This window comes from Syngnathus acus, chromosome 5 (assembly GCF_901709675.1).
Source record: "Syngnathus acus chromosome 5, fSynAcu1.2, whole genome shotgun sequence".
Classification (NCBI taxonomy): domain Eukaryota; kingdom Metazoa; phylum Chordata; class Actinopteri; order Syngnathiformes; family Syngnathidae; genus Syngnathus; species Syngnathus acus.
In genome coordinates this window covers 3,785,251-3,806,841 of record NC_051091.1, presented here as the reverse complement: position 1 = coordinate 3,806,841, position 21,591 = coordinate 3,785,251, and the positions used below count along the sequence as shown (strand labels likewise).

At 41.9% G+C, this 21,591-nt stretch overlaps 1 long non-coding RNA gene across 1 annotated transcript in view; it reads right to left on the bottom strand.

The window, feature by feature from the left end:
- LOC119123348 overlaps window positions 1-19,683 on the bottom strand; it is a 33,543-nt gene extending 13,860 nt beyond the window's left edge. Inside the window, exons 1-2 of the long non-coding RNA XR_005098032.1 lie at window positions 19,555-19,683; window positions 19,429-19,488 (exon numbers count right to left, since the gene is read on the bottom strand). This is a non-coding gene — a long non-coding RNA (uncharacterized LOC119123348). The remainder of the gene's footprint in view (window positions 1-19,428; window positions 19,489-19,554) is intronic.
- Window positions 19,684-21,591: the final 1,908 nt, after the last annotated feature.

Sequence of the window (21,591 nt, the reverse complement as noted above, 5' to 3'; positions counted from 1 at the left end):
GTCTGCTGGGATCGCACTATGTTGCATTCGATTCCTGAGGAGAACTGTCACGGACACTTTTTAATGTCTCGCTCGTCGTCTTTCAAAGCAGTCTTGTTCCGATGGAGATGAAAAATTCACACTGCGCTGCGGTGTTCTTTAATATTCTCACTCTTCTGACATGTTGTGCTTTTTCTTTCATTGGTCAGTGTCAGTCATATTGTCACGGCGCTTCAGCGGTAACTTAGTTAGGATTTACTTTGAGTGAGATGAGCTTTGTGGCCCCACGTCTGTTGGGGAGTCATAACTGCGGACGCTCTGCACGTTAACGCTCTCCTTAATGTGAAGAAAGGTGACAGCTCAAGATCAAGGTGAAATTCCACTACATCGAAGTGACTGCACTTTTTTTCCTGCACTTACTGTACAGGTCTTCTATTATTTACCGGCTCTGCCTCTGATCCTTCTTACTGTCTGATTTGTTTAAGCAAAGAGAGATAAACAATTAGCCAGCTTAAGTTAAATAAGAGTTTCACATTTCCAATATATTCAAATTACTTTTTTGTTCTTGGGTATTTTGAAAAAAAGTGTGTGTTTCACAGTCTCTAGAAGTTTTTTTTCCCCCCCGCCTTTCTTAGTTAAATGTTAGTTTGCTGATCGTGCTGGCGGTGCAGAGACCCCTTCTGCCCTTTAATTAGCTCCACAGAGACTCGGTGTCATCGTTAGCTGTGGTAATGAGCGCACACTCCCATGTCACCTTGAGCCTGGCCGAGACAAAGGCAAGGATGACACTTGATGTCACTCTGACTCTCCCCTTTTTCAAATATTTAAAGCTTCTCAGATAAGCAGATGTCACCCCGCCCCCCCCTGCACATAGATTCATGGGACTAATATGAAATGTTAGACATAAAATTCTTAAATCCACAAGTGGGTCAATTGTGACCCAGAGAGGTCTATCTGTCACAATTTTTTTGATGTAATAAATTGACACCTTTACAGAGAATGAAAATCTAGGAAGTCTGGGGAGGGGGAAATTGGATTCCGTGCTATATGACTTAAACCAGCTGGGACCTGGAAAGTCACTTTCCTAAGGCAACAACGCCACATGGGACCTCTTGAAGATCCACAGGGTGTTCTTAAAGGCCCTGAAGTTATTCAACCCACTAAAAGATGAAATAGATTTTTTTTCTATTAACATTTGGACTGTATTGCTCTGATTTCTCAGCTTTTATTATGTCTATCAGATAGAAATCGACATCCAAATGTCTTTACAGAAAATTCAGCTCTCTGAGAGAATTTGTTGACGAATAAATGACTACGAAACCATAAATGAGTAGGAAATGAAAGTATTTAATTTACAGTACTTATTTAAAAATCAATTGAGGAATAAAATAGGCTCCCTGTGCAGCCTTCCTGATTCAATGAGAAATGTCCATTATTACAGACCATTTTGCTTATTGGGATAATCAATGCCAGTGCTGGCTGAAGCCTTGCTCCAAAGACTAAATTGTTTGAATTGATCATGGGGCCCTTACTCACCAATAGTGTTTTAGGGTGACTAATTAGGTGATGCGAAGACTTGCCTGCAGGGGCTTTTGCTATTAGTGTAATGATGATACGACACCGAGGCATCTCCCGTAAAGCATCGTCTTGTTGTTATTGGCCAAGACAGATGATGATTGGCTTTCGTTGGTGCGGGTTACAAAATGTTCCCTAAGTAGCATTCATAAAGCAAAGCTTCTCGCTGTGTCAGAGTGATAATAACGCCGGTGATTCATATAGACTTTAGCAGTCACGGGGGTTCAACCTGTATTATTTTTTTTTTTGTCCTTGCTGTTGGCGATCACGGATCTCCTGCTTCTTCTTCTTTTGTCCCCAACATTCATCAGAGCGAAAGCGACGTTTGGCACAGAACGGCGAGTCATTGATATGCTTGCTCTGTTTTTCCACATTGTCTTTTTATCTTGCTCATTACTGTCATTACTACGGGCTCAGATACATCTCATTACAAGGGTAATTGGGACAAACTTAAAATCCATGCGCCCACCCTTTGAGTTGGATAGCTTTCAAAAGCTCAAAGTCAACAACCCTGTAAGGTCTACAACAGATGTTAGCGCTTCACGATCATATTCGCCGTGATTATCCTTCTTTTTTTTTGCTTCATTTGATGGAGTCTTAATTTGGAGAATTAACGCGGTTTCCAGTTGAAGTTATCTATGTGATCTCCCGACACAACCTGTGAAGTTTTTCTATCAGGTGTTTTTTTTTTCCCCCGGTTTCCTATAATGTAGTTTTACTTTGACATGGTCCTCACTTACATAAAACCTCATGAAGTCTTTTCCATCGACAACTTAGTTCCTTTGCCAAATATTAACTCTGAGATCTGATTATTAAGCAATTTCCATAAAACTTCAAATTACTATCTGAACAATTATTTTAAAGATGTTACCGGACCCCCAGTAGACCCCCCCCCACTTCCCCCAAGGTCTTGAAAGCGATTATACAAAAAGATAATTGCTATGAAGATTTCAAGAGATTAAAATTGGTTTGACAAACCTATACGTTGTTAACTACTGCTCAGCGCAAAAGAATACATTTGCTGACAAGGCCACAAAGAGGAGGTTTTCCCCGTGTGCCCAGGTGGGCGGGAGCTAGCGCTCTCTTTATTATCGCGGCTAATGGCGTTCCAGATCCGTCCTCAATTATACAGGATGGGCTGAGCAATTAATTAATAATTCTTCTGATGGATAAATAGTGCAGCGCTCAGCAGATGTGCACCTCTTAGAGATGAGAGGTGACGCCGATTGAGGCTATTGACCATCGAGGCCTTCCATATACCGTGTGAGCTGTATCTCGGCTTGACACGTTGTTATGTTCCGTGGCCCCCTGCCCCTCTCTAACCATCGGCAGGCGTCCGTGTTGTCCTGATTTACTACGTGTAAAGCCAATGTTGCATAATTTGTGTTTTAAGAAACGGTATTAATCCTTTGTCACGCAGCAAAAATGGTTCTTCCCCCGCCGACTCCCCCTCACGGGTTAAACGTACATGGGCTGAAAAATGACACATCCTCAAAGGACTTTGGAGCCATGGCTGACTTGTATAATTTCCCCATAAGCTTGGAGCGTTTATGTGTGGAAAGGAGGAATTATATGGCTATGAATGGCTTCCTTAATAGTGATATCACTTCTAAGAACAAAAGATGGCGCTTCCGTAGCGAGCGCAGACGCTCGCCGGATCGACCATTTGCGCGACTTCCATTAAGGTCGGGCCCAGGGTCCGAGTGCACCAGAGTGCATGAGTGACACCGGGGCCAAGACGAATGGAGCACTCTCCCGCACAGCTCGTTAACGCGGGAAAAATAATAGTTATTAAATTAATTGCAGTCTTGTAAAATATGTGTCAAAAATTATATGTGGTTCGATTAACTCATAACATGAGTGTCAAATCTGTAATAAAATCCTGATCAATAAAACAATAACCGTGTTGTTAAAAGCAGTCACTGAAAGGTGTTTCTGGCTGAAGGCTCCAGGGGTGAGCAACCCTTTTAATAGAAACAGATTTCATCTTTCCACCATGTCACCTAAATCACCTCAATGTTTGTGTATACAATTAAAATAAGATCATAAATTGCGCCAATGGATGGATTCCGAACACGGCCGGCGACCCCGTACGTCAGCCTTTGAGAAAATGCATGTCTAACAATCTGTTGATGACAATGAGGACGTACCGTCTCGGGAGGATGATGACTGTTGCGGGAAACATTATTTTAATATATTGTTAGCTTAAAATCGATAAGTTTTAAAACAGCGCTAATGATGGCTATTTATTTCACTTCCGGGATCTTTAAGGAGAAAACTTACCACTTGTGCGTGTGATTGAATGAATGCTTGATTATTTTATTTCTTTGGCCCGGCTTGACCATTATACTCAAGTGACTGCTCCTTCAAATTGAGAAGCAATGAGGCAAAGCGTGGTTTATTTGGAGTTCTCACACAATGATAATGTGTCAGTTGAAGGGCAGATTTGTTTTTGGAAGCCTCAGAGTGCCTCTGACTTCATTCTGAGGCAATTTGCCTACCTCGCTTCCATACTAATAAGACAGCCAGGATCATTTTATTTTATTTAGCACCTTTTACTCTTGTGTTTATATGAAATAATTCCAATTGGGGTGTCAACTTGGAAATTAAATTGTCTGTCTGTTCAAGGGAATCATTCTGATTGCAAATAAATGGCGGGGCAATTAAAAGTTGGGAGTGACACGATTTGGTAACTATTACAATAATTATAATGATATTGATAATGACTTTAGCTGGAGGTGTGAAATTCACAAATGAATGAGGTTGGGATGCGAAGGGGCTAATAACGTGCGTGCCATGCTGGAGAGCATCTTCCTCACCAGTGTAAAAATGTGGCTCCTCCTAATTGAGTAATGCCACAAAAATAATAATCCAAAAACACTGTTTCGTGGAAAGTGTGTTATTTCATTACTGTGCCTTTTTGTAGCGGGAGTCTTTGCTCTCAAGCTGCCATTGATGGAAAGTGTCCTACATTGCGTCGCAGTAATGGAGCGCTTTATCAGTTCATGTTGAGAGTCGCTATAGGCTAAGTATGGATGAGTGTGACAACAGGCACAACACGCTGTTTGTCTGCTTATGATTAATGCGCTGGATCGGAGTGGGATGCCGTATGAAAAAAAGAAGCAGCATGATGGAAGATTCCATAGAGAGGTTGTTGTTTTTTTCCTCCTAGTGCCTGCTTCCTTTTTTCCCCCACGCACTGTTATCAGCCAAATTGGATGATCGGTGGGGGAATTTTCCCAACTCGCCGGGGTTTTTCACAGCCGTTTGCCTTCAGGTTTCAAATTCACTCAAAGTGCACAAGTCCTTTATCCAGAGACGGGCTTTTTTCAATTGAGCATTAAGGAGTAGTCCAGATTGGTTTAATGAAAGATTTGGAAGACTTGCCTGATTTCAGTCAAGGAAAAATATTCACTTTGCTACTTGTTGTCCTCTGCTGACTTCATCTGACCCTCATCTGATCAAGCAAAATGTCAAATATATCCTCCATTGATTTGACTCATAATGGCCTCCAGTCAGTTCATTTAACATATAATATAAATTGACAATATAGCTGAAATGTGAAATCTCTTATTCTGGCGCAAGAAATCAAGACGTGTCTTTTTTTTCTTCTTCTCTTAGCGCTACAAAGAAAGGACCCCTAATCCGATCAAAGGTATGCTTGAAATAATAGGTTGCAGAAAACCAAGCTCAGCAGCCAGAACATGAGGATGAAAACCCTTGAGTAGATGCAATGGTCAATTATTGAATGAGTGAATCTCATTGTCCAATTACACACATTATCAGCGGATACTCGTCTCATTAAAGGCTGAGGATGTGGAATCGTTCTAAAGATTTGCAGCATGGGCATTAAATGATGATATACTCTCCATGCATGTGCAGTATGTGTGCTCCTCGGTGTAGCACCAACCACACAGTTCCACTCAAAAGTAGCAACGTGCATACTGTAGTTTTCAAAGTCATCTTTTTTTTTTTTGCAAAATCACTCTCAGTATTAAAAAACAGTGAGTTATATGAAAACGTCACTGTGCCAAAGTGACCTGTAAACACTCGCAGGTGAGAGATAAATTGCTGCTTGGCAGGCAGCGCACCACCTCTGATCGCCATGCCCCCGTCGCCATTAAGCTTTGGAGTGCTTGGAGAAATACAACCTCCTCCCAGGGCTGAGTTTGCCATGTAAAGCACATCTTTAATGAGCACAATCTCAATGAATAACACCGCTGCCATTTAGTGGAGATCTCATGTCATTCCCAAAGACGACATCACAAGCTCAAGTGCTCCTTACGGCGCCGCTTGTGAGAGCAATGGCTCACTCTTTTCACAAGACAACCATTTAATTCACCTTTTTTCTTTTTTACAGTCGTACTTTGATATTTGTTGTTAATTCAATATGTGTGTGTTTTTATAAAATTAGTAAAATGTGCAAAGGTTGTGGAGCAGACAGGTCAAGGTAGCTGAAACAAAAACACCAAAAATAAGCCCAATAAGCATTTTACAAGTAAAGGTTCAACTAAAAAGTTTAAAAAGGAAATAATGATGAGGACTCAACTCCATATAAAGCAAACCAGTGTGGTTTAATTCTGTTCAACAAAAAAAATAGCTTGCTAAGTTAACTGAGAATAAAGTTTGGTATACTGGCCAGTGTGTTCCTATATTCATGATGAAGTAAAGCACCAAACCGGTGGTTGAGAATGTCAATGATGGAATGGGAGCACTATTTGTAGCTTTGCGAGTTCAAATCAGATTAATGCCGGACCATAAGAAGGATGTGGGACTAAAGCCGGTTTCAAGGTCTCTTAACTTTTCAAAGAATAGTGGCGTCTCAATGTTGAGCTGCTCAGGCCAAGGATTTTCCGTAACCTCTTTTTAAAAAATGGACCGCGGGGTGAATTCATAAAAGAGCAGTCTGTTGGCCAATTTGTCTTTTGACAGGAGGGAACATTGGAAGCCACCAGAGGGTGGTCAGCGGTGAGTGGCACAGGTGTGCCTGGGGCGGTACCTGCAGAAAGTTCCTCCCCATGATTTGTCCTGGATGAGGAGGGAAGGGAGCAGCGGCGTGGGCCACCATCTGGCCCCGGCCAGGGAATTGGGTTTGTTAGGCACGGATGGCGTGTGCGCGCATTGTGTCAACCCCATCAGGGCACTTCGCGAACAGATGTTCTGCGGCGTGTCCGCTCGAGCACGACTCAGGAGAGAAGACGTGCCTATCAGTCGTTGGAGGATTTCAAGGGGGAAGCCTGATTGTGACCTTGAGGCCGCGTGTCATTCGCTGCCTGCTAAAGCCTTTGGAGACTTCCAAAAATGTCCCTAATTGGTGATCAAATAGATTTGAATCACGCTGTGCAAACACAATGCGTGCAATTACACCAATTGCAACTCTGCACTCGAGGCGGATCCAGCAGTCGGCTTTGATTTTCATTCTTTCCGATACGCATTTGACATTTACTACAGGCTAGTCATTTGAGTTGATAAATATACTTGTCGTTGTTTGCCACATTATATGCTGCAAATCAACATTACGTACACTCTAATTCAAATGTGGATGCGGTATTTGTAACACAATGAAAAAAAAACTTACATGTTGCTCAAGTTAGAGCAATCATCACAATTATAAGTAGACGATACTCTGACACTGAGTTAAAGAGTGCAGGGCCTAAAATTGATCCCTGTGGCACACCTCATGTTATTTAATGGACTTGCCTAAAACCAGATTGATTCATAATTTGCTAAAAAGTCATTGAATTGAAAGTTTGTCAAAAATGTTGGACACTCGTCAATGTATGTTGAAATTGTTCAAATCTGTCTGCACCCAGTTTTACGGCAAACTGTGTGCTGAGAATAAAGTCGGTTACTAGTCAAATGACTTTGTATGATTTTGATAAACGTTCTATCCCTCAGTCCAAAAGAAGATATTCTAAAACTTAGGGGGGAGTATTTTCTCAAAATGTCTGTATAAGGCGCTGCATCATGAAGTGGGGAAGTGTATAAAATGCAAGCGTATCATATCCTCTGCCCATCCAGACCCCAGCAATCAATAAGCGTTTAATCAGTCAATTATATGGCGCTAATTTAACAGCCTGCAGGTAGAGCCATCTCGGAGCACTTCCCCATGAAAATGCAAGCCATAGGAAATTTATCTTTTGGAAAATGTCACTGAGGGAAATGAGCTATTCAATGGAGGGATGAGGAAGTCCGCAGCATGTGGTTCATGTTGGGAGATAGCAAGGGAGCTGCACTTTGGGGGAACGGGCTAAAAAGAGATTGCGACGTTATGAGCGGGCAAGACTGCTGCATAATCAAAATTATGGGGAATGTGGTCACAGCGATGTACAAATAACAGTGCTAAATGAATTTGTGAGTGAGTGGAAATTATTGTATTGCTGGCTGAATTGATATTTTAATAAATTAAAATGATTAGAAGTGCAACAATAAATCAATCAACAACTAATCGAGTATTCAATTCATCAAACATGTTTCAATCCTGTTTTTAAATTCTCTTTCAAATTTCAGCCTCAACCATAAATATTTTCCGATTCCTGAAGCGATCCGTGTAAGCCGACCGATTAGTTGTCTTTTTCTTTTTTAATCAAAATATTACATATTTGAAAATAAATTTCCAATGTAATAAAGTCATTCATAATTTGTATGGGCAATTTCTGCACTCTCAATTTGACATCATGTCCTGTTTTTCAGTAAAAGGGTGAAAATTTAAGCTTATTTTTTGCCATCGATTAATCGACACATATAATCTTCAGTTGCAGCCCTAAATAGGATGTTTAGTTCAAGGGAACGACGCAAGAAGGGCAGCTTAGCAGCCATTTTTGGCCGGCAACCGGGCTCGTGTCAATATTTAAATTGTTAAGGGAAGTGTTATGGACACAGGCTGTTGTTGGGAGTTGAGTTTGGCCCCTCACCTATTAAAACCGGCATCTGTCGGAGCATAAATTAAGATTAAAAATAACTGTACAGAGATCAGCGGGTAGAGTACAGTCAAGCAGATGTCATTTTAAAAGTGCCAGATGGAACAATGAAAATGGCTTTGGAAATGAGAAAAAGTGCTGTGAAAGGTCAGATCAATTAAGAAAGTGGCGCTGGATGCCATATGACAATTAAGGCCGGCGTGAGGCACTGGAGCCAGCGGGGGCAGTGGAGTGAGCGGCCGTCTCAGAGAGGAACTTCTCGGGGGCGCTGGCTCAGGACGCCGAGCTTCCTGCGCTCAAGTGCTTTTGCACCAGGTCAAGGTTAATGACCCACACAGATAAACCCGATAGAATGCCTCACAGCACCGCGCGCGACCTTTGTCCGTCACTATTAAGGAGACAATAAATTACAGGCATGACTTTAAGTGACATTGAAATTTACTCGAGTCTAATGAGACAAAGGGAGAAGGCGGAGATTGATGGCCAGTACTACGGGACGCTTACTTTATTTACATTTTTCTTAGCCAAGTGATAATTCCCCAGAACCTTGACTTGATCTTTTTTTTTTTCTTCCAGTTATTCCCACGTCTTGTAAGAAAGGCAATTTTGTTGTTTCATCTCTGAAATATTTTACCAGAGGCCTGACAGGTTCCTTCCTTGAGTGCACATGAAACCACAAGGGGGCAATATTTGCATTGTTTGCTGCATCCTCCACGGGCATACGAAGCATATTTGCATCTCACTTGTGCATTTGCACATTGGAATCAAGTTCACTTGGGATGTTCATCTATGTGATACAAACTATTTGGAGCTCTTGCCATTGTTTGATTGTACATTTTAAACATTGTAATAGTTTACCTTGTTGGATTAACAAGTGGGGGACAAAATGACAAGTGAGAAGCACGAGACCAAAAAATAGGGCATTTAAGAAATAGTTTCACAATGGTTTCACTTGATCCTTACATTTTCCCCGTCAGCATTTTTGCAGTGTGCAAACAGAATTATTCATCGCACTAATACTAAGATAAATGCAGCGATGACAGAATTGTAGATGACTTTATTTACTTGTGAAAAGAACACAGCTACTTTTTATGGTGTCTGAAAAAGGATATTCGTGGTATATGTTAGGTCTGCTAAAGCCTCCATTTGCATGCCCTTAAAATACAGTTTTAATTATAGATAAGCCTCAAGTGAGATAAAAGAGCCTTTACAGTTACTGCAGATGACTTACAATGTATTCCTACAGTTGTATTTCTACATATTAATCTTGGCGCAGGGCTTTTTTTCTTCTTCTTTACATCTGCAACATAAATGTTCCTCTGGGCTCTGTTCGGTGGGTTTTGGCTTCATTGATTGTCGGGCCTCTCTGCTGGAATGCGAGAATTAATTAGACAATTTGTATAATTGACTGAGGCACAGAAAGACATTTGGGGCTCGCCAGAGTGGCGGCATTGCGCGGTCCCCGTTGTCCTTGAGCTACTCTCATCCAGATGTTCAAACGGACTGGACGATGACCTCTCACCTGCTCCTAATTATCATGTGAATGACAACATGGCCCAGATCAATAGTTCTCAGTCTCCCAGATAAGGAGACGCAATTCTGTCAAGAGAGAAAATGCTAATGTAATTAATGTCCAATAATCCTCTGGCACGTGGATATTCGTACTTAGCCCAAAACACGCATGTGGGGTGTGAAAAGGATTCTTCTTACCCAAATATTTTCCACAGTGCAATAAACACCAACTCATGCTTGCAATGCCATTCTGTCCTCTTATGTTTTCTGTCAAACTAAAGTAAATCCCTGTTCCCTACGAGTTGCTAACTGCACATCCATTCCAAAATATGATAAGGGCTGTTTTTTTTTCTTTGGAGGGGGGGGCAAATATTTCATGTCCATTTTGACGAGTCAGCACTTGACCATGTTGTCAAACTTGTACAACATAGCCAGAATCATGAATATATAATTTTCTTTACTGTGAAGCTGAAATTGTTTAGACAGAGTCAATGAACAGGATAATATTAACGCATGATAATATTAATGCAAATTTGGGAGAGTTCTTCATATATTATACATGTTAAATATAATATAATATATTATCATTAAGGTAAGGCAAAGCCTTCTATTCCTTTGTCATGTATTAATGCTCATTTGTCAGCATTGGTTTAGCAATGTAACTGAATATCAGACTTTTTTGTGGCGAAAAAATATAATAATTTTGCTCTAGTTTCCTCTTCTGATGTTCTCTTGGTGTCACAACTGGCTGATTTCATGAGCGCATTTTTATCGCATCGGCTAAGACACAACATTGCTTCCCACTGTGACAATTACAAATTTCAAAGAGAAATTTTCTTCTTCCTGATACAAAATCATAAACCCAGCATGTGTCAAAGAGGATCCTTTATTTTATTTGTCCAAACAGGTTTGGAGGAAATGAAGATGCTCAATTAATGAAATTGAGCGTTGGATTCCATTGGAATTTTGCTTAGACACGACTGTTCCATTCAAGCCTAAATGATCTTTATGAGCTATGAGGGGAAAAAAGCAAAAAGCTGTGTTTATATGCATGCGTGAGGGGGTGTTCACTGCAAGATGGAAAGAGATGGAGCAATACAATTTATTCCTTAAGTGAGGCAAAGGCCATATTGCCTACCATTAACAGAGCAGAACGTAGGCACTGGCTGATAATTAAGTAATCCATGAGAGCATGAGCAATATAGGACAGTCACTAACACCCTCAGCCGTGTTGCTACATCAAGCCACTTGCAGACCCCCCCCCCCCAACATTATTTTAGATTATGCTGGAAAATATGATTGCATTGTAATTTGAAAGTGCAATGTAGGGAAATGTTCTGCTTGTTGCTCCAAATAAACCAAAGCAGTTTTAAAGCCTGTCACTTGTCACCACTGCTCATACAATATTTGGCGCATCAGACAGTGTCATGACATTGTGTCCAGTATCTGAAATTGACTTCTGTGGTATAAAAGAAAACTGTCCTGAAACACACAACAACCAAATAATATATATTTTCTACTGTATTTGCGTCGATAATAAAAGACAAGCTAGTGGTAATATTCCATCTTGAATGTTAATGCCTTTTATTCATGCACTACAGCAAAAGTTCGAGTCATTCTTTCATTCAAGACTTAAACAGTTTTGTCGACACGTAAGCTGCATTGCATCATGTTGCTTCCGTTACTACTGAAATATTTATCCGCACTGCAATTTACAACGATCCACAATTTATAACACCAATGTGCACCATCCATCTCCCTCTTGTCTAAATGCATTTTCTTTGTTGCTTAAAAGAAGTAGAACCGTGGGAGGTTTAGGACAAGATCTTTTCTTTTCTTCCGCCTCCTACCAAATGGTCACATTTGAATTCTTGCTTTCATCCCTCAAGACCGCAAACACAGTTTCATGATCACCTCGCTTAGCTACGAGAGTCATGTTTAATAATTCCCAATTATACAGCGAGCGGGTACCTCGTCCACAGCGTGAGCGCAGCAACTCCGCCGTGGGAGCTGCATCTGGCCTGCTGCTCTGCGTGTGTTCAGTCACCTTGATCTCATCCATGAGCATGTTCCCCATCTTAGCGGGGTACAACTGCAAGACCTGCACTATGCTGTTGTATTAATAATACAGTATGGAATTGTCCAGGAGGGAGTTTACTTTTGTGTCTTTGGCTCCTGCCCTTTTTTTTTTTCTTTTTCCAACCTCCAATTTGTTACGCAGTTTAGCCAAACATGCAGCGTGGAGCATATCAGGCTTGCATGTGTCCGAGGCACTGGCACAGAGGAACGAAATGCACTTTTGGGTGAGAAAAATGTACTCCCTAATGGGGCAAAAGACCATTTTGGAACATGCTGTATTTATGAATCTCAAATGCGACTTGGTGGGTCACTGCTTTCATTCTTGTCATTTTGCTCAAAGAAGATGTCACTACTAAAGTTACGAGAATTTCTTTATCGACACACAGTTCCATCAAGTAAAATACGATAATTCAGAGCGGATAATCCAGTTAGCAGCAGTAATGAAGTCAGTTGAACTTTGCCAGCAGCTAAACTCATTAAAAGGCTGCGGTAAAAGTAAAGTCGTGTGATGTTTGTTTTTTGTTTTTCATTTGTTTTGCTGTTTGGAATTGTTTTTCTTTGCACTGTGTCTCTTCTGCATTTCCTTCCTGAGCTTTGTTCCTGCTCGAAACCGGTCTTTAAGTCGCACTGGGTGTTGCAACGGGATATACTTTCACCCCCCCCCCTAGCAATGCCTTATACCAGATACTGCCTGTGATGTGGAATGCTACATTATTACATCAACGTGTGGCTTTTTTTTTTTTTTTTTTGAGGGGGGATAGACAGCACATCTATTGAGTCTTACGTGCTGCACCTGAATATGTCAGTTAAACATTTTGTTCTTCTCCAAAATGAGTATTTACGTGCTGATGCATGCATTTTTTTATTGTGTACGAGTAAGTATGAGAACAAAACACCTGCAGCTGTAGCGTCAGCAACAAACTGTTGCGAAATATCTCCACATGACCTGGCGTGTCACCTTTAACGCAGCATTCCTGCCCCATATGCAAGTCAATTTAGTTACCCAACTATGCAAACAAGGAAACATATACGAGCACACTGTGCACTGGTGTAACAAAAAATACATCGAAAAGAAATTGTGAACGCGGCTCAAGGCTAAAATACCGCAACAACACACCTGCTGAGGGTGCCAAATGATTAAACTGCTTGTGATCTACCTTGAGAAATCTCCATGTAATATTCTCCATATTACCAAGTATAAAGTTTAAATGTCTAATATTGCTCATCCAAATGTCACCGTTTCATATTAAAAAGCAGAGTTTAATGACATTTTTGGGTTTGGAATTTCCTGAGACAAACGTGTACATGTGGCAGCAGCTCAGCGTGTGAGAATTGTCAAGAAAGAAGAAAACGCTCAACTACAGTATGCGTGTGCACAAGGTCAAATGTGTGCGCGTACGCTTTCCTGAACATGTGTGTGCGCTAACGGTGTGCAGGGCCTCTTCAAAAGAAAGCTCCCTCCATATGGTGTTGCTGAGCTGCGAGGGGGTCAACTTGCAAGCCAAACTCGGATGAGGAGGATTGTCTGACTGCCCATTGTGCCTTGACACAGCCTGCAGAGAGAGCCGGCCGCTTTCGGGGCACCGCCGCCATCCCCTAATATGGCAAATGAATGCATGAGCGAATACACGGGTGTGTAGCTGAAGGAAGAACCAAGACAATTTACATAATTGCACGTGGGGTATGCATTTTCTAACGTTTGAACAGCTATTTGCATATTTGCAGCTCTATAGAAATTATTCAGTCAATAGTGAGGATCCATCATGTAAATACATCTCCTTTGAAGGGAAAAAGGGAGCAGGGGAGGAAGTCAAACAATAATAATGTTAATGATGTTTCATGTCCCCGGGGGAGATCGCTACCCAGGATCCCGAGCAAAAGTTGTCCCGCGGAGCCGTGTGATACCAGAGTGTAGCTATGACATGTTTACTTAGCAGGTGAATATCAGACAAGGGAAAAAGAACACTTTGGCTCTGTTGTTTCCTTTTGTCCTCCTTTCCACTTTTTTTTTCTTCCCAGCAGCATTGATCTGAGCGGGAACAAACCGGCCATTTCATCTATTTCAACTGTCAAGGGGCCCCTTTTTCACACGTGTGATCACAGTTTGCAGAGGCTCACCGTCAATTGTGCCCACTGTCTTGTTGCATCATTTGAAGTACTATTTTCCTCGGCGTCACCCCTCTTTGTGATCGAAACCGACACGGACCTTCACGCACGCTGACATCTTTTGAAGCATTCGCGAGCACAGCCATCGCTCCGCATTACTTTTGTTGATGTTTAAGGTGAGAGAGGAGGCAAGTGATGTTATAATGAAAGCGGGCTGGTGACTGAGGTGAGAGGTAGGTGAGGATAAAGAGAGGAACAAAAGGATTTTGCACGGACGGGTGTGCTGACCCACCTACCCTTCACCTTTCGTCTCCTCTGTGTGTGCTGATGCAGTGAGTAATAAAGGTGGAAACCCATGCCCAGTAGATATACCATTCGTTTTTAAGGAGCAGCAAATACAATGAAAACAACCAGGGCCCCAAAGTTGAACCCTGTGGAACACCATACACAATGTATTTGTACTGACTACACAGGTACTGACTCCTTAAGAGTCAGATTTACAAATATATGAACTTATTCAATTGGCTACTGGTTATTTCATATCTCATCAGTGTTCTAGGCATGCACGTCATCAATTAGTTCATCTTGAAAATATTGCACCTTTTCTTTTATTTCAGCCTGGCCACAACAGCTGTATTTCTCCAACACTCCTAAGACATACGTAGCTACAGCTCGGGCTCGTTTATCATCACTTACGTCGTCAAATCCCCAAAACGCCTCCTTCACTTCACTTTTACTTTGGCTCACCTGCCTCCCCTTATACACATGCATAGCGCCACGCATAAATTAGTGGTGCAGGCTCCAAATTGTCCAGTATAAAAGGCAACAGAGATTCCATATTTAAGAGGTTCACAGAGGGAGAGTTTGGGGGGGGGCTACAATGATAAGTGTCCCGCACAATAAGCACCACTCATTCAAACCCACTCACATACAATCATGTCATCATCTGCCAAACAAAACACTTGAAAACATCAATATACAGTACACACCACCCCAAAACTATTTCCTTTGAGCATTGGCTTCCATTAATTACAAATATATCATTCATCCAGCCGTCTATTTTCTATAACGCTTGAGTCGAAACATCCTTGAATGGTTAACGCATCCACTCAGCAAACAGGAGCTTGCACATCTTCTTCGCCGCTGTTCTGCCACAGTTAACACATTTGTACTCCCTGAATGCTTCATTTATTAAACTGTGTCGGCGCAATTTGTACACTTAGCTCCACGCCCGCTTATTTGTTCCTTTACATGACAGGGTAGAGCTTCCTGTCAGGAGTCTTTGGGTTTCCTCTTTGTACGCTTGCAGCATTTAAATGTGCTGAGCACACAGCGCGCAGCCAGGCGGCAGAGGAACGGGAGGGAAGGAGAGAAAGCAGACAGGGGTAAACAACACTTTAGCTCTTTAAATAAAACATTTGTTTGTGATTGAGGCTCCATGATGTGAACAGCATGACCTGTTTTACTGCCAGTCTCCAAACAGCCAGCGTGTCGGGCCTCACAGAAACCGATCGCATCTACCCGCAGACTCGGGCCCGATTCATATTGCATGAGAACAAATTTTTTTGACAACTTGAGTGATAGATTTTTACAAGGCCCAACTGTTTTCTTTTTCAGCAGAGGCCTTGTGCGAGTGACATAAATTGCCATTAATAAAAATTTTAACAATACATGGCAAATGAGTTTTTTCTGTTAACACGCCATGAGCGGGAGCAAATGTGCATGTAGAGGGCACCTTGGGAATATGACTGCAGTCGAAGTCAACACAGGAGCCTGTGGTGCTTTTTGACTGCCGAGTAAAAGTGACAGAAACACACCAACACCCGAGTGGACTCTACGTTTTCACTCCTGCAGACCAAGTAACAATAGAAACAAAACGGACTCATTTTTATTCAATTCAAAAGTTCCCTTTTAGACATTGCTTGGAGCGAGTGATCGGTCAGCAAATATGAGGCCAATTCTTTTTAGGATAATCGGCCAGATTTGTTTTCCATTTTTGTCCAATGTTACTTTCTCATGAAACAGTAAAGACATTTGTCAAGTATCCTCCCTCGCCCCTGTCATATCGAAAGCAACATTAAACTATGTGCATGACTTAAGGTTGAATTTGTTGGCTAATTGTAGCAGGTGTTGTCATGGAGACTGTCTGCGGATCATCACGTAGCAGAATCGGACTAAAATGGAGCTTTGTGAAGATGTCAGACTGATTTATGATGGGTAACCGGATTACATTGAGCAGGAAAATCAATAGTAACTGCTTATTTGGAAAATGACCTGCCCTGGTGCTTCTTTCCTCATACTTGGAGTTTTTATACAATGATATTTTTTTCCACAGAATCACGGCTGGGTTTTACTTCCAAAAATAGAAACACTACAACTGCGGATTGTCAAGTTGTTTGCGGACAAGATCTAACTTATTCAAAGCAGGTTGGTTGTTGATTGGTCGTTTAATTGACGTCTTCCTTGTTTCGTTTCAACCGCAAACTAAACAAGACACTGCTTTCAAGTTTGCGAACAGCCATGATCCGTTCCAGCCTTGGCAGGAGTTTGACAAACTTTGAGAACGTGAAGTTGCGAAATTGTAAACGGGAGGGTTCAACTGTGATGATAATGATGATGACTGAAATAATCAACCCTTTGTTAGACAAACTCTTTGCCAAAAGTAATTTCATGTCATTTGCATATCGCTTTTCACCTTGCGGGTGGAAAAACAAACCAGCATGGAATGCAGCGCTACCTGCTCTCGTCACTTCTAATCAACAAGCCGCAGATCACCTCCCTAACTTTGCTGGCTTGTCAGTGGGCACCGTGCTTTACAGTCAAACTTTACATCCATCAATCGAAGAATAAGAAAACCAGACACCTTTCGGCCTTCATTAAAAATAAAATGTTGTGGGGACGTTGTACCACATCTGAAAATACCTTCTTGCATCTTTGATATTCTCCCTGTGAGGCCTCTAACAGGCGCGAACGCGGCCTTGACACTTCACCTCTCCACACGAATACCTCCATAATGAACATTTATTGCTTTTCATTATATAACATGACTGACACAACTTAACTTTCTACATATACTGTAAAAATAAAGTTGCCATTGCCAAACTCAAGGCAAGAAAACACCCAAAACAATTTTCTATGGACAATCTTGTAACTTATTTTGTGTGAAAATACAGGTTTTTTCTCCAACTTTGCCATTTATCGCAAATATTGACAGAAGCTACAGGGCAACAAGTTCAAACAGTCTCTTTGTATGATTTCTTTAACAGTCATTATACTGTAGCTCTCATCCTGTGTGTTCAACTTTCATAATTGCAAACAAGAGAGGCGTAAGACGAGGAAGTCAGACGTTCAGCGATGGACCTCAGGGTGCACATTAGCATTGCTGTAATGCGTTAGATGTGTCAAAATATTTAGAGATAAAGGTGTGAACGCACCCTGTATACATTCCGTAGATTAAATATTGACAAAAAACTTCAAGGCAATGTTGTTAAGCTTAAAGACAATCTGTCCCTCTCTGCATTAAGTAAACTTCTATTTATATATTTGAACTGTTTTACATCGTTAAGTCATTGCCCGAAAACCACAAATGTTATTTGAACTGTTGTGGGAAAAAAAAAAGAACATTCTTACAGGAGGAAGTCAGTAGTGGCTAAATAGTCCTCAGGGTGCACATTGCCATTGTTGTTGGCCAGGTCAATAGACATCAAGAAGGGTTTATTAGATAGACGGTCTTGAGGTCTTGTGGCTAACTCAACACGGCAACGGGGCATAATGACTTTACGAAATGTTCAGCCCTTAATCGTTTTACATTTTGTACACATCTTTAGATTATCACAGTGAGCTAAATGAGCACCGTGTAGCAACATCATGGAACATTTCGTAAGACATCGTTTGGGACTGTTTTGCATGCCTCATCCCTTCAAGCACACACTTGGTGAATCATAATAATACAATGAAACTGATTGCAGCAATAATTGTGTTTGGTAATTCTATTTTTAGAAGGTGTGTGGCATTTGGACGCTTAACAAAGACTTAGGAAGCATCCATGGTACGAGGATGCCAAAATGAAATTTGTCTTAGAAATAACTACCAAAACAAAAGTCAAGGAAAACAAGCAGGTATGTTTTTTTTGTTTTTTAATTATTATTTAACGCAACTTGTATTAGAAAAAAATCTATTAGGATATAAGAATACATAAAGATGATATTTTTCACTTTTCCATGTCTCTGTTTGGACAGACTCACTTTTCAGGGTCTGTTCTAAAACATCTTCAGCGACTACGCTGAGAAACCAGTAGAGCCCACGGGGCCCAACCGTGAACACTAGCACAACAGGACCCGAGTCCAGGAGGGAGCTTTTAGTCCTAGCGCAACTGTTGCTCATCAATATTGCAAAAGCATAAAGTAGGCTGGTGATGAAGGGCACGGTTGCCGTGTGAGGCCTAATCAAGCGTCACACTGCTCAGGACAAAGACAATAACATGAATATAGATTTACAGAGTCACTTGGCTACACATTGTTGAATAAATGATGAGCAAATATGTGCTTTGCTCAAGCTAAAGAACTGTAACTTCTCACATGCCAGTAACTGAGTTTGTGGGGGAAAAAAAGACGAGACTCTTTAGAGAACTGATGTGAATTTGACATATCTCCAATTGATCCACACACAAAATATTTGAGTTGGGTAGAATTTGTTAGGCAACCAGATTGGATGTCCATCCTTGAAAGATGCCGTTTCTTGAAATGATGGCGTGAGACAAGCTCCACACTTGTTGCGCCTGTTTCACATTAGATCTGCAAGAGTTATTGTTGTCTGCAGTTCTTCACATGTCATCTGCTACTTTTTCACACTGACTTCATATGGAGTAGAAATAGCATTTGAGCAATCCAGCAAACTTCATGAGGTTGCTGCATGAGTCTCGGAGCACTGCATGCGGAGCCAAGGACTCTGAATTTTCATTTAATCTTCTCTGAGTTAGGCTACCACAGATCTACTGACTGCTTGGGGAGTTCCTATGATAAATTCTGCCTTCTGGATGGATGGATGGACGGACGGACGGACGGACGGACGGAAGGATGGATGGTTGGAAGGATGGATGGATGGATGGATGGATGGATGGATGGATGGATGGATGGATGGATGGACGGACGGATGGATGGACGGACGGACGGATGGACGGACGTTTGAATGATCACCAATCCGAGTACATTTTGATAATAATGATAATAAACCAAAGCAGCAAAATATCTTGACTTACCGGCGTCGTTCAGACATTGAAAGGTTCCTGCTGTTGTTCATGTTTTCTTTATTAGAACATCTATGGCACAGGAAAGCGTAGATTTACTACGAGCACACATGAAAGTACGAGTTCATTTTTGATTACCTATAAAATGTTTCAGTGATGAAAAATGGTCGGAACAGTGAGCCACTGGTGTTGTTGGCAGGAAGATGCGTCGAGGGAAGACATTAGTAAACTTCTTTTAAAGGTCTTGGCTGCATCAGCCGCACTCCAGCTGGGGCACCGGTTTGGCTGCAATCACAGACAGGAGACGTGGGGAGGAAAAGTAGTACATTTGAATTAGTTTAGGATTTCAAACATCATTACACAGACTCTCCTTCACGTTCCTCAGATGAGGAAGCCCCTTGTCCCATTGCCTTGTCCCCAATTGTAATCTCCCATTAGCTCGCTTACAATAGCGTTAGCACGGCGCCTGTTGGCACTTGCAAGAATGTCCCCAAACTATGAAAAATGTAAAAGCACAAATGTAAATGAATAAACAGCTCAACGTCTTGAATCCATTTACATCTCGTCACACTAGGGCAGCTAATTATAGCCTCAAGTCAAGCTCTTTGATGCGTTAGCCCCCAGCAGGAATCCCCGGCTTTTCTTTTCCTGGAAGTGCTTCTCTGTCTGTCCCGAGGTCAACTACCTAATGGCACACAGCGGGCTCGCATCACGCCGGTGTCCGTGCTGCAGTTAGCCGTGTGTGTTTATAGGCACGGGAACAGCAGAGCGAGCATCTGACTTCACGTCATAAGCACAAATGCCGGATCATTGACTTTAAGGTTATGAAAAGGCAACCAAATGTGTGTCTACTGCTAGAATAATACCCTTTGCTGGACTCTCAGTGGTATGGCGCAGCAGGCCCAACATTGGCAAAGACCTTTGCATGTGTGCTGCGCAAGCCCAAGATCAACAGTGAAGGAGAAACCACCCAGAGTGTCGACAGACTGTCTGCTCTTAAGACCAGCAGTTGTACAAAGGCTTCAATACATTGAATTCTTCATCGCCTCAAATTTATGGGACCTATCTGTCTATATTTGATGGTGAGATTCTTAAAAATGAAGCTCTGACGCTGCTTCCCCACTAGATTCAAGACAGGGTGACATCTTCCATCCAGACAATCGGAGAATAATTGTTTTCACGATGTTCCCTGACCATGCCTCATCCCCACGGACCGCACTCATGTGTTTCGCATCAGGCAAGTCTGTGGTTACCTTCCTGATTTTGCTGGACTGGAAAAACATTGCTAATATGCTGTAAGCTGGAAAAAGCTTTGATGCAGGGGCTTTACAAATGAACCCTCAGAATGCCATATGGTTTGCATTCGTATACTAATTTTTTTTCCCTCTAAATGTGTACCGAACGCTCAACTGTGACCAACGTATGTAAGAAGACTTGGAAGACGTCAGGCCGTGGGACCACGGGTGGGCTGGAGCCTATCCCATATGACTTTGGGTGAGAGGTCAAGTCAAATTCTCAACTGGTTGCCAGACATTACCGGGGCACATATGACCGTTCACACTCACGTTCACACGCGTGAAGTCTCCGATTAAGATCATTATTTTTGGAATGTGGGAAGAAACAGGAGAACCGGTAAAATGCTGCACTGGAAAGCGAGAACACGGATTTGAACTCTTAACCTCCAAACAGTGAGGCGGATATATTAACCGCAGTCTTTTATAAGGACCCTCAAAAAATGCATTTGTTTACCTAACTGCTGCATTCGTCTGTTTTCGATCGGTTCTGTTTACCGCTCGATAGTTTGTATATTTGAAATAAACTTAGTGATCCATGCGAGGCTGCATGCTAATTCGCACGAGCCCCACGTTTGTCACCAGTCCACTCTGAGAAGTCGATTTTTATTTTAACCCACATTTGCAAAGTTTCACAGCCGCAGTAAACACAATAGACACATTTTCCACATTTTGACCTTTTGCACGGCGTATTTAATCACTGCAGCTGTGCTGCCTAAAAGCTTCCAGGAAGTGGCCTGCGTGTTGCACTTTTATTTTCCGTTCGCTAATGTTGGAGACATACAGCCGGTGGGCGAGAAAGAAGGTTAACGTAATTGTTTGTCAATCCGCAAAATGATCAAGACGTGCGTAAATAGTGGGCGTGTGCCGTTAACATGCGACA